The 14,661-nt window shown below is 45.7% G+C and overlaps 1 pseudogene; it reads right to left on the bottom strand.

Annotated features, from left to right (window-relative positions):
- The window catches only part of LOC115469745, a 52,941-nt pseudogene extending 38,638 nt beyond the window's left edge, over nt 1-14,303 (bottom strand).
- Between the last annotated feature and the right edge of the window lie 358 nt (nt 14,304-14,661).

The following is a 14,661-nucleotide window of genomic DNA, read 5'->3' as shown; positions in this document are numbered from 1 at the left end:
TCAGTCTAGTGTGTTCCAACTGAAGATATACAAATTGACATCAATTAATGATCAATATTTCATCAAAGATGGGATTTCTCACACAAAAAAGAATTTTCTATAAGTACAAAATCCAGTTATTCCCACACTATCTGAGCTACCAAAGATACACAAGATACAGGTCGATAGCCTGGTAATATGGTTTTTAGAGCCACTATCCATTTTGGTCAATTTTTTTTCTAAGGCCATTTGTCCCATCGATCCCATCATATCATGTTCGTTTATAACACACATGGTCAATACTACAGGACATATGACGGTTCACTCACGATACCCAATCGTAGATATTGAATCTCTTTATACCAATATTCTACAACTTGAAGCTTTGACCATAATAGAGAAAATACTTCAAGGAACAAGCAGACACAGACGAATCCCAAATCACCTCATTCTCACATGCGCCACGCTCGCATTAACAAAGATTACTTTGTTTCCAAAATACCTTCTACCAGCAAGTCAAAAGCACCGTGATGGGAATTTCTATGGCTCTGGATCTGATCAATCTTTACGTTGCCCAATTTGAAAAGGAACAGCTGGATGAAAACCCTATTTTGCATCATATCACAATTTAGAAGAGGTAATAGATGACATTTTCATTCTATGGGAAGGTGACTCTGATACTCTTGAAATATTTTACAACTGGCTCAACACCAACATAGTAGCATAGTAAATGACGGCAGATAAAGACCTATACGGTCCATCCGTCTGCCCAACAAGATAAACTCATTTTACATGGTATGTGATGCTTTATATGTATACCTGAGTTTGATTGTCCTTGCCATTCTCAGGGCACAGACCGTAGAAGTCTGCCCAGCACTCTCTTGTACTAAAAGTTCTGAAGATTCTGGAATCCTAAAGAGTTACAAGATTCCGGAATCCCAGTTAGTAGCAACATTCCATGTAGAACCCCAAAGTGTAACATAGTAAATGAGACAGCAGATAAAGACCTGAACGTCCATCCAGTCTGCCCAACAAGATAAACTCATTTACATGGTATGTGATACTTTATAATAATACCCAAGTTTGATTTGTCCTTGCCATTCTCAGGGCACAGACCGTAGAAGTCTGCCCAGCACTGTTCTTGTACTAAAGGTTCTGAAGCTAACGTCAAAGCCCCTTAAAATTTACACTCCAGCCCATCCCTATCTATTCAGTCATGATCAGGGCATAGACTGTAGAAGTCTGCCAAGCACCGTTCGCTTCCCAATTATCGACGTCACCACCCAATCTCCAATAAGATTCCGTAGATCCATTCCTTCTAAACAGGATTCCTTTGTGTTTATCCCACGCATGTTTGAATTCCATTACCAGTTCATCTCCACCACCTCCCGCGGGAGGGCATTCCACGTACCTACCACCCCTTCCGTGAAAAAATACTTCCTGACATTACTCCTGAGTCTGCCCCCTTCAACCTCAATTCATGTCCTCTAGTTCTACCGCCTTCCCGTCTCCAGAAAATGTTTGTTTGTGGATTAATACCTTTCAAATATTTGAACGTCTGTATCATGTCACCCTGTTTCTCCTTTCCTCCAAGGTACAGATCTCACCGTGACCTCTCTAACATCTCTATTCCTCTACTCCCCTCCTCTTCTCTGCCCTTCTCTTGCGCCCTATGGAATGCCCACTCTATCTGTAACAAACTCCCCTATATCCAGGACCTCTTTATCTCGCGTCACCTCCATCTGCTCGCCATAACAGAAACCTGGCTCTGCCCTGATGACTCTGCTTCAGTCGCAGCCCTGTGCCATGGCGGTTATCTATTTCACATACTCCTCACCTGCTGGCCGTGGGGGCGGTGTTGGACTACTTCTCTCTCCTCCTCCAGATTTCAACCCCTTCTTCACCTCATCTCACTGTTTTTCCTCCTTTGAAGTTCACTCTATCTGCCTTTTCTCTCCTCTGCCTCTTCGAATAGCGGTCATTTATCCCCCTGATAAGTCCCTTTCATCCTTTCTCAGTGACTTTGATGCCTGGCTTGCCTTCTTCCATGATCCTTCCTCCCCCTCTCTCATCCTTGGTGACTTTAATATTCCTGCTAATGATCCTTCCAACTCTTATATTCCAAGTTACTCGCTTTAATGTCGTCCTTTAATCTCCAACTATGCTCCACCTCCCCCACTCATCAAAATGGTCACTGTCTTGATCTCATCTTCTCCTCAAACTGTTCACCTTCTAGTTTCCTTGCCTCTGATCATCCTTCCTCTGATCACCATCTTATAACTTTCACACTTAAATCTCCTCCCTTCAGTCCCATCCTATCCTATCTAATTTATCTAGGAATCTTCACGATATTGACCCTTCATCTCTATCCTCCCATGTTTCAAACCTCCTCTCTACCGTGGCACCATCCACGTCTGTCAACGAGGCTGTTTCTTCTTACAACAATACTCTATCCTCTGCCTTAGACACTCTTGCACCTTTGATGACCCGCCCTGTAAGGCGTACAAAACCCCAACCTTGGCTGACTTCTAATATCCGCTACCTACGTTCCTGTACCCGCTCCGCTGAACGCCTCTGGCGGAAATCTCTGGCCCTTGCTGATTTCTTACACTTTAAGTTCATGCTGACCTCCTTCCAATCTGCTCTTTACATGCCAAACAGGATTATTATATCCAACTAACCAACTCTCTTGGCTCTAATCCTCGATTTCTCTTCACCACATTGAACTCTCTCCTCAAGGTGCCCCTCCCCCAACTCCCCCTTCATTATCTCCTCAGACCCTTGCTGAATTCTTCACAACAAGGTTCAAAAGATAAACCTTGCTTTCTCTACCTCACCAGCTCTCCCTCCACTAGTCTGTTCCCCTCTCTCTCCTTCCCCTCATTCCCTTTCCTCCTTTCCTGAAGTTACTATTGAGGAAACTACACTTTCCTTTCTTCTCAAATGTACCACCTGTTCCTCTGATCCCATTCCCACCCACCTTCTTAATGCCATCTATCCTACTCTTATTCCTTTTATCTGTCACATTCTCAACCTCTCACTTTCCACTGCGACTGTGCTGCTGCCTTTAAACATGCTGTGGTCACACCTCTCCTTAAGAAGCCTTCACTTGACCCTACTTGTCCCTCTAATTACCGACCCATCTCACTCCTTCCTTTTCTCTCCAAATTACTTGAGCGTGCTGTTCACGCCGCTGCCTTGATTTTCTCTCCTCACATGCTATTCTTGACCCATTACAATCTGGTTTTTCGCCCTCTCCACTCAACCGAAACTGCGCTTACTAAAGTCTCCAATGACCTATTACTGGCTAAATCCAGAGGTCAATATTCCATCCTCATTCTTCTTGATCTTTCCGCTGCCTTTGACACTGTCGATCACAGCATACTCTCGATACCCTGTCCTCACTTGGATTCCAGGGCTCTGTCCTTTCCTGGTTCTCTTCCTACCTCTCCCTCCGCACCTTTAGTGTTCACTCTGGTGGATCCTCTTCTACTTCTATCCCTCTGCCTGTCGCGTCGTACCTCAGGGTTCTGTTCTTGGTCCCCTCCTCTTTTCTATCTACACGTCTTCCCTTGGTTCATTAATCTCATCCCATGGCTTTTCCTACCATCTCTATGCTGATGACTCCCAAATCTACCTTTCTACCCCTGATATCTCACCTTGCATCCAAACCAAAGTTCAGCGTGCTTGTCTGACATTGCTGCCTGGATGTCTCAACGCCACCTGAAATTAAATATGACCAAAACCAGCTTCTCCTTTTCCCCCCCAAACCCACCTCCCCGCTCCCCCCGTTTTCTATTTCTGTTGATGGCTCTCTCATTCTCCCTGTCTCCTCAGCTCGAAACCTTGGGGTCATCTTTGACTCTTCTCTCTCCTTCTCTGCTCATATCCAGCAGACCGCCAAGACCTGTCGTTTTCTTTCTTACAACATCCGTAAAATCCGCCCCTTTCTTTCCGAGCACTCTACCAAAACCCTCATCCACACCCTTGTCACCTCTCGTTTAGACTACTGCAATCTGCTTCTTGCTGGCCTCCCACTTAGTCACCTCTCCCTTGCTCCAGTTGGTTCAAAACTCTGTTGCCCGTCTCATCTTCCGCCAGGGTCGCTTTACTCATACTACCCCTCTCCTCAAGACCTTCACTGGCTCCCCTATCCGTTTTTCGCATCCTGTTCAAACTTCTTCTACTACCTATAAATGTATTCACTCTGCTGCTCCCCAGTATCTCTCCACACTCGTCCTTCCCTACACCCCTTCCCGTGCACTCCGCCCTGGATAAGATCATAATCTTTTATCTGTTCCCTTCTCCACTACTGCCAACTCCAGACTTCGTGCCTTCTGTCTCGCTGCACCTTACGCCTGGATAAACTTCCTGAGCCCCTACGTCTTGCCCCATCCTGGCCACCTTTAAATCTAGACTGAAAGCCCACCTCTTTAACATTGCTTTTGACTCGTAACCACTTGTAACCACTCGCCTCCATCTACCCTCCTCTCTTCCTTCCCGTTCACATTAATTGATTTGGTTGCTTACTTTATTTATTTTTTTGTCTATTAGATTGTAGCTCTTTGAGCAGGGACTGTCTTTCTTCTATGTTTGTGCAGCGCTGCGTATGCCTTGTAGCGCTATAGAATGCTAAATTAGTAGTAGTATAGTAGTAGTATACAGTTCAGGTCGGCAAGTCTCCTCATATGGTTTCCAATGCAAATCTCATATCATTTTTGTAGCTTTTCTTTGCACCACTTCCAGTCTTTTTACATCTTTAGCAAGATACTCTACCGGAACTACATATTGGACTCCATACACCTCTGGGATGATTAGAAATGCGGGAAATGTAGCGTTTGTCGCATGCCTGGGAAACATCTATTTTCATATGTACAGTAACACGAGAGAGGCACACATTGCAACATACATTGAATTGTAATACATCTTGCGTAGTTTATATTATTCAGTGTCCCTGTGTCATGATGGTGACTGTTTCCTTGTCTGTGCTCACCTCGCCCTCTGGTGGCCAGAACCAGTGGCTGCTATGGACTGTCACACGTTCCAGACTTCAGCCCAGTCCGGTCCGGATCTTCCGGGCTGCCAGACTTGCTTTCTTGTTTGTGCCTGTATAGCACCCGTAGCTATTAATCCTTGTGATTCCTGCAGTGAACTTCAGCTGCTGATGGGCTTATTAACCACTGGAAACTTCTGTGTTTACCTTTGCATCGTCTAAGGTCCATGGTATCCGGCAAATTATAGACCGGTGAGTCTGACGTCGGTGCCTGGGAAAATGGTAGAGGCTATTATTAAAAACAAATTACAGAGCACATCCAAGGACATGGATTACTGAGACCAAGTCAGCATGGCTTTTGTGTGGGGAAATCTTGCCTGACCAATTTACTTCAATTCTTTGAAGGAGTAAACAAACATGTGGACAAAGGGGAGCCGGTTGATATTGTGTATCTGGATTTTCAAAAGGCGTTTGACAAGGTACCTCATGAAAGGCTACAGAGGAAATTGGAGGGGGATAGGAGGAAATGTCCTATTGTGGATTAAAAACTGGTTGAAGGATAGGAAACAGAGAGTGGGGTTAAATGGGCAGTATTCACAATGGAGAAGGGTAGTTAGTGGGGTTCCTCAGGGGTCCGTGCTAGACCGCTGCTGCTTTTTAATATATTTATAAATGATTTAGAGATGGGAGTAACTAGCGAGGTAATTAAATTTGCTGATGACACAAAGTTATTCAAAGTCGTTAAATCACGACAGGATTGTGAAAAATTACAAGAGGACCTTACGAGACTGGGAGACTGGGCGGCTAAATGGCAGATGATGTTTAATGTGAGCAAGTGCAAGGTGATGCATGTGGGAAAAAAAGAACCCGAATTATAGCTACGTCATGCAAGGTTCCACGTTAGGAGTTACGGACAAGAAAGGGATCTGGGTGTCGTCGTCGATAACACACTGAAACCTTCTGCTCAGTGTGCTGCTGCGGCTAAGAAAGCGAATAGAATGTTGGGTATTATTAGGAAAGGTATGGAAAACAGGTGTGAGGATGTTATAATGCCGTTATATCGCTCCATGGTGCGACCGCACCTTGAGTATTGTGTTCAATTCTGGTCGCCGCATCTCAAGAAAGATATAGTAGAATTGGAAAAGGTGCAGCGAAGGGCGACTAAAATGATAGCGGGGATGGGACGACTTCCCTATGAAGAAAGACTAAGGAGGCTAGGGCTATACAGCTTGGAGAAGAGACGGCTGAGGGGAGACATGATAGAGGTATATAAAATAATGAGTGGAGTGGAACAGGTGGATGTGAAGCTTCTGTTCACGCTTTCCAAAAATACTAGGACTAGGGGGCATGCGATGAAACTACAGTGTAGTAAATTTAAAACAAATCGGAGAAAATTTTTCTTCACCCAACACATAATTAACTCTGGAATTCATTGCCGGAAAATGTGGTGAAGGTGGTTAGCTTGGCAGAGTTTAAAAAGGGGTTAGACGGTTTCCTAAAGGATGAGTCCATAAACCGCTACTAAACGGACTTGGAAAAATCCAAAATTCCAGGAATAACATGTATAGAATGTTTGTACATTTGGGAAGCTTGCAGGTGCCCTTGGCCTGGATTGGCCGCTGTCGTGGACAGGATGCTGGGCTCGATGGACCCTTGGTCTTTTCCCAGTATGGCATTACTTATGTACTTATGTACTTATGTATGTTGGTGTGCTCTGTGCACTTCTGCCTACTCCAGTTTCTAGTCTGAGTTCCTTGTCTGGTTCTAGTTAGCTTGTGTGTAGTTTTGGTTTTATTGCTTAGTTCCTAGTCTTGTTTCTGGTCTGTATTCCTTCTCTAGTTCTTGGTTGTCTGTGTTTCTTTCTTAGTGGCTGCTTGGCAGCTTTCAGTCCTGATTCTTTCCTGTCTGTGTTTTTCCCTAGAGGATGCCTGGCAGCTTTCAGTCCTTGCTGTTACCTGTCTTTGTACCCTTTTCAGTGGCTGCCTGGCAGCTTTCAGTTCTTGTCCTTTAGCCTGTCCACTTCCTGCCTAGTGTTGTATTGTCTGTCTGTGAGTCCTAGACCAGTATTCTGTCTTGCTTCCAATGTATATTCCTTTCCCCTTTGACCCTCAATCCCTGTTCAGCTTAGTTGGTATCCTTCCTGCCCTGTCCTGTAAGTCCTGCCGGCCGCCCGCACCTAGGGCCTCAACTCCTGGGGAACGGCGGTCAAGTGCAGGTGAAGTCTAGCTGTTTCTGCTCTGCCTGTTCCAGCTTGCTTGCCTCGGCTGCAACTCCAGTCCGGGGTTCCAGTCCTGTTCTGCCTTGTCTCTGGTTTGGGGGCGGTTTGCCTGCCACTGCCGCTCCTCGGCAGAGGTCCAAGGGCTCACAAATCCAGTTTCTGCCTTGAAAACCTAACACCCTGATCAATGCTCTATATTGGAAAAACAAACAGAATGATTAAGACTCGAATTATAGAGCATCGTAGCTGTATCAACAGAAATATCGAGAGCGTACCCCCTTGTAAGTCACTGGAATACAGCTCACCAACCATGGATAAACTTAAATGTTTGGATCTTCAAATTCAATACATTTACACCCTCTGGACTCAACAATGAAACTATCATTCGTACTTATAATCCATCTTCTTTTTGGACTTTACAATGATATTACTACTACTACTTATCATTTCTAAAGCACCACTAGATGTATCTTTGGGTAGATGCATTTTAGCTTACATACACCTTTTATTTCATCTGTCTTTAGCGGTGCCATATAGTTCCTCTATTATATTTTTATCCGGTCCATATAATATTTTTAAGATACACTTATTTATCAGGTTTTTACAAGCCTTTTTAAACACACATATATTACATAGACAGCTTACATGTAACAGTCCCGTTTCATCTTATTACATTCTATACAGTATGAGTTCATTTCATTGAATCATCATGTTTGTACTGTTCTGAGCACAGTCCTCTTTTATTTAATTACCTTCATGTGGTTTACACATATTGCGCTTTATTTTGACAGTTCAAATATGCATTCATCCATATTAGTGTTTATGTTTTTACTAGCCGTTAAGCCTGTTAAAACAAGCGAGTTTTTTGTTTTCCTATGGCCTCCCCCCGTCCACCCACCCTGCTATCTCCCCTGCCCTCCCCCTAGTCCACCAACCCTGCTCTCTCCCCTGCCCCCCCCCATGTCCAGCAGCCCTCCTCTCTCCCGGCCACCCCCCCCCCCCGTCCACCAACCCTGCTTTCTCCCTTGCCCTCCTCTCTCCCCTGCCCTCCCCCATGTCCAGCAACCCTCCTCTCTCCCCTGCCCTCCCATGTCCAGCAGTCCTCTCTCCCCTGGTCACCCCCGTCCACCAACCCTGCTATCTCCCCTGGTCACCCCCCGTCCACCAACCCTGCTATCTCCCCTGCCCTCCCCCCATGTCCAGCAGCCTCCTCTCTCCCCTGGCCCCCCCCCCCCGTCCACCAACCCTGCTTTCTCCCTTGCCCTCCTCTCTCCCCTGCCCTCCCCCTATGTCCAGCTACCCTCCTCGCCGCCGCTCCCACCCCCTTCCATGCCGGGCCCCCTGCACTGACATGACAGCACCTCTCACCTCCGTGTGAAAGCGATCTTCTGCTGCCTGCAGCGCTTTCACAGGGAGGTGAGAGGCGCTGTCATCTCAGTGCAGGGGGGCTGGGAAGGAGGGGAGCGGGTGCGGCGGCAGCAACGTTGGGAGGGGGGCCTTCAGTCGTTCCTCCTTCCCCCTCCGATTCCCACGCCCCGTCCTCTCTCCACGTACGTTCTGGCTGTGTTGTGTACTCTCCGCCCCTCGCCCTGCCTCTGACTCCTCCTCCTTTCTGGTTCTGGAGCTAGTGGAGGCGGGGCTTGGAGTTTTGCCATCTCAACGTTCGGGCTCTACTGCGCATTTGCGGGTGAGTCGGACACGTCTCATTTGTATAGATTGATTATTTTTATACATATTGATTATATTTATCCATTGTATGTGCACATTTACAAGTATTGTCTTCTTAAACATTATGGGGCCCTTTTACAAAGTGGAGGTAGGGTTACCGCCAGGGGCGTAGCTACGGGGGAGCTTGGGCCTCCGCAAAATGTCCGGGCCCCTGGTTTGGCTGGCGGGGGTCTCCAACCCACGCCAGCTGAAGCCTTCTTCAGCGCCGTCTCTGGTGCCACCGCGTTCCTGCCCTGCTGTTCTTGTTCCTCCTGTCCTGTGCACGCTGACGCTCCTTTACGTGAAACCTGTTTTTCTATGAGCGCTGCTCTTTTGCCACCCTTCCGATGCTGCTTTTGTGAGCAGATTATTTCTGCATGCACTGGAGCTGGAGCTGCATGCACGATCGCAAACCAGTTTGTGCACTGCTGCTTTAGCAAGCCAGCAGCCATCTTCAAAGTTTAAATAAATAAATAAATTTATTATATAACCCCAACTAAAATATGAAGGAAAAAAATCAAGGTAGAAAAAGTGTGCACAATGAGAACAAGAGAAATTATAGGGTGCTAAAAGAAAAAGGAAGTGTGAACAGAGAAAGGTTAAGAGTAGGTCCACCATAGATTTTCCAACTTGGTCAACTCGGAAAGAATTAATCGCTGCGCACATGGAGTGGAGGTAGAGAAGCTGAACTTTATAGCGGCATCACCCTTTTAAGGAGTGGTGCAGCCTGTAATGCTGAAGCAACTATACTCAGAATTAACCTATACATGGACACTAAGGAACCTCCCAACGTTGACCCTCTGCGGTAACCCCTACTTTACCTCCCCCCCACCCCCCACCTTTATTAGAGGCAATTAAAGCAAGACAGGCTCCACCAGAGATTCCTCAAGCTTCCTGGGTGGGTACTGGACTGGTATAGCAGAATCCAAGAAAGGAAATTAACAGGTAAGAAATTTCACCTTCCTGTCATACCCATTCCCCTCGGGGTGGTGAATTTGTGGAAACGAATGTCCAAGAACAACGAAGAGAGTCCGTATCTCCCGCAAAAAAAAGCACAAAACAACAAAACAAGCGGAAGAAATCCAGAAAAACCAGATTAAAGCCACAGATGATAAAAGCACCAAAAAAAGAAAATTTTATTAGGACCCTACACGGTCCGTGTTTCGGCTGAAAAGGCCTTCTTCAGGGGTCTTCAAATTACATAGTAACATAGTAACATAGTAGATGACGGCAGAAAAAGACCTGCACGGTCCATTCAGTCTGCCCAACAAGATAAACTCACATGTGCTACTTTTTGTGTATACCTTATCTTGATTTGTACCTGTCCTTTTCCGGGCACAGACCGTATAAGTCTGCCCAGCACTATCCCCGCCTCCCACCACCGGCTCTGGCACAGACCGTATAAGTCTGCCCAGCACTATCCCCGCCTCCCAACCACCAGCCCTGCCTCCCAACGGTTCTGGCACAGACCGTATAAGTCTGCCCAGCACTATCCTTGCCTCCCACCACCGGCTCTGGCACAGACCGTATAAGTCTGCCCAGCACTATCCCCGCCCCCAACACCCGCCCCGCCTCCCACCACCGGTTCTGGCACAGACCGTATAAGTCTGCCCAGCCCTTTCTGGCACAGACCGTATAAGTCTGCCCAGCACCATCTCCACCTCCTGCCACCGGCTCTGCCAATCTCGGCTAAGCTCCTTAGGATCCATCCTTCTGAACAGGATTCCTTTATGTTTATCCCACGCATGTTTGAATATGGATATTCCTTCAAATGTTCTCACGAGGTGAGATGACCACTTTACTGAAAATGTAACTGGGCTCTTGAAACAGCAGTCTCTTAAGCCGGAATGACATACTCACTTCGTTCCTTCACCTGGTCAGTCAGTCCTGGCTGCTAACAAAAGGATGAATTTTAGTGCGCTAAGTGTCCATGTCACAAATTTCTCAAAGTTTCCAAGGCACCTGATTTCGATCGTATGTTGCAAAGCACTACCCAAACAATAACTGAGGCCTGCCCACCAACAATCCCGCAGCTTCTGCTTCTCCGCTCTCCTGTATCCCCGTCTCCCGTGACACAACTCGCTCGCTCCGTGTAGGGTCCTAATAAAATTTTCTGTTTTTGGCGCTTTTATCATGTGGCTTTAGTCTGGTTTTTCTGGATTTCTTCCGCTTGTTTTGTTGTTTTTGAATTTGTGGAAACGGCATCCAGGTGGGAGTGGTGGAGATAATTAAAAAAAAAAACAGCATCTGAATTTGAGAGAGCTTGGGAATCTCTAAGGGAGCGACAGGGCGAGTAGATGGCCTGGATGGAAAGACTGGGCAGGCCATATGGTCTTTATCTGCCTACATTTTTCTATGCTTCCATGTAAAAAGATACAAATAATATGCACGCTGCTGGCATTCACACATGGGTTTTGCAATCAGCACAGCTCTTGTACACATGTACCAGGCAAACCCAGAAGCAAATCACATGCTGGCACCATTCTTCTGTGCTTTAAATATACCTTTTCAAAATTTAAGCGCAGAAAACAGACACCAATGTGTGCTTTCACTTTAATGCCAGCATTAGTCCAGTGCTAGTGTTAGGTTTTGAGCATTGGCTCAAAAGACTGATCGAGGTTGGGCCCTTCAACTTGCTGCACCAGTGCTCCGCAGCCCTTTTCTGGAATATGCATAGGGTTTGCATACAATGGGTCACCATCTGCATATTCATTGTGGTAACAAAGCCCTGACTGGTCAAGTGTGCCTCCAGGAAAGGGTTGAAGAGCACTGTGCTAGACTGTCAAATTTTGACCTAGAAGTGGCCAGCAATGGGGACAGAGATACAGCCGGCATTTATAGGGTTAAGAAGCAATATTCAGCTACCAAACCCTCTAATTCTTTAACTCTGGTGCCTAAATATAAGTGTGATTTGTATACTAACTTTATAGAATGGTAACACTTAGAATTCTGAATGTCACGTTCGCGTGCATTAATGCTATGTGCAGACACAGTGGTAATCTACAATGCGAGCATGCAAGTCACATACCCCCAAGATTCTATATAGCACGACTTAAGCTGTGCTTGCAAATCTGGTCATATCAGGGGCAAAGTATTCTGGGTCTCTAGGCATTGAGAGTACGCCTCCCCCCTCCCCCCCACCATGCTGCTGCTTCTCCCCCCACCACCAGTGCCCCCACCCCCTACTTTGAAGGTCCCTGGTGGTCTAGTGGCTGTGGCTTCTTTGGGGGGGGGGGCAGGAAAGAAATCACCTTTCCTGCCCCACCTGCTGCCGCTACTCTGCCCGGCTGGTGTGACACCATGTTTACAAAATGGCTACTGAGACTTCCTGCAGTAGTCTCGGCAGCCATTTTTAAAACACAGCTATGCCACCAGGAAGAATAGCAGCAGCACCAGTAGCCCACCAGGGCCCTGGAGGGGGGGGGGGGAGGCTGTAGTGTGCAATGGAGGGCAACCAGGCAGAGCCTCTGGGCCCTCAGGCAGTGCCCGGTTGCCCGAATGGTCAGTTTAACCCTGGGTCATATTTTGGATTTGTGCGTGCAATTTAATTAGTTAAGCCAATCAGCACTAATTGCCAGTTTATGTTTGTACAGCGCTGCGTATGCCTTGTAGCGCTATAGAAATGCTAAATAGTAGTAGTAGTAAAATGTATGGACATTGTTATAGAAGACACCCGGTCCACGTCTAATTTAAGCATCAGCATTTTCACCCAAGTTTTACTTGGCGTAACTGCCCGTGACGAAAATATATTATATACAATTAATCAAGAAACTTCAGACCGCACAGAATACAGCAGCGAGACTGATCTTTGGTAAATCAAATTTGAATCTGCCAAGCCCCTTCGAGAAAAATTACACTGGCTTCCTTCCCATCAAGGATCGTATTGCCTTTAAGATTTGCACCTTGATTCATAGGATCATTTACGGTGAAGTCCCTGGATACATGCCAAACCTAATAGATCTACCATCCAGAAATAGTTACAGTTTTTCTCGGCCCTATTTAATCTTACATTATCCAGACTGCAATGGCCTCAAATACAAATCTACCTATGCATCCAGCTTCTCCTTCATTGGAACACAGCTTTGGAATGCACTGCCTAAATTCTTAAAATCAACTCACAACCATCTACAGGAAATTATTGAAGACCACCCTGTTCAAGAAGGCTTACCTTCCAGACGTAATTTAGCTTACTTATTCATTGTTACAGCAAAATTTATGGTTCCCAAGGTTCTTTTATTATCTTCTATTGTCTTTATTGTTTTATACATAGTAACATAGTAGATGACGGCAGAAAAAGACCTGCATGGTCCATCCAGTCTGCCCAACAAGATAAACTCATATGTGCTACTTTTTGTGTATACCTACTTTGATTGTACCTGTGTTCTTCAGGGCACAGACCATATAAGTCTGCTCAGCACTATCCTCGCCTCCCACCACCGGCTCTGGCACAAACCTTATAAGTCTGCCCAGCACTATCCCCACCTCCCAACCACCAGCCCCGCCTCCCAACCACTGGCTCTGGCACAGACCTTATAAGTCTGCCCAGCACTATCCCCGCCTCCCACCACCGGCTCTGGCACAGACCTTATAAGTCTGCCCAGCACTGTCCCCGCCTCCCAACCACCAGCCCCGCCTCCCAACCACTGGCTCTGGCACAGCCCCCTGTTCAAGAAGGCTTACCTTCCAGACGTAACTTAGTTTGCTTATTCATTGTAACAGCAAAATTTATGGTTCCCAAGGTTCTTTTATTATTCTCTATTGTCTTTTATAGTTTTATATGATACGTTTACGATTATCATTTTGCTATGACATTGTCCAATGATATATTACTGTACTGCAGCCTGCCCATGATATTGTGTAAGCCACATTGAGCCTGCAACCAATGAGAAAATGTGGGGTATAAATGTGTTAAATAAATAAAATAAATAAAAATATATTTTTTCTCTCCTCTATGGACTAATTTTACAACTTGAATTCGGCTTTGTGTATTGTATTTTGTGCTTTATTTTGTTGCATTGCCTTTTTGGCTGGCTGTATCTTTCATATCTAATAAAAATGTTTAATATATATATATTTGTACAGATGGGTGCTCCACCTTTTCTATAGACTGCATAGAAACTTAAGGCATTTTCTGTAAAGTTCGCTTAAATTTAGGCTTGCTTTATAGAATACGCCTAGGCAATTTTTTTCAGCGTCAATTTTTTAGGCAGGATATCTAGAATCTAGTCCATAGCGTGTAACTGGAAGGGGCCCATCAATTACACGCTTAGGTTACAGAACACTGCCACAGGGGCACGCCTAAATGATGCCAACTTACACTATTGTATAATGTAATCTGGGCCCCAGGCTCAGCTCACTGCGGTTTTGCTGCTCTTCGTACAATTTCCGGCCAGCTTTGAAGTGCATAACTTTCAGCTGAGATCATATTTAACCGTCTCTCTGACCTCATGTGCACCTTTCTTTAAATTAGTCACCTTAGTTTCTAACTCGGATTACTCTCTTACCTATTTATATGTTCCATCTTAGCTTATAGCCTACACTGTCAATTAAAATGTTCTATTACGTATTGTGTTGACATTGTAAGTAGTCTACCGTGCCGTACTTTGTATTGTTATTGAATATTTTTACAGCTGTAATTGCCTATTGCTCATGTTTGATTTATTCTTATTGTGCACCGCCTTGAGTGAATTCCTTCAAAAAGGCGGTAAATAAATCCTAATAAATAAATGGCTAGGCATTGGCATGGCCAACAGTCAGTCAGACC

Source organism: Microcaecilia unicolor, chromosome 4 (genome assembly GCF_901765095.1).
Source record: "Microcaecilia unicolor chromosome 4, aMicUni1.1, whole genome shotgun sequence".
Lineage (NCBI taxonomy): Eukaryota > Metazoa > Chordata > Amphibia > Gymnophiona > Siphonopidae > Microcaecilia > Microcaecilia unicolor.
The sequence above is the reverse complement of the archived record's forward strand: the minus strand, read 5'-3'. Positions and strand labels throughout refer to the sequence as shown.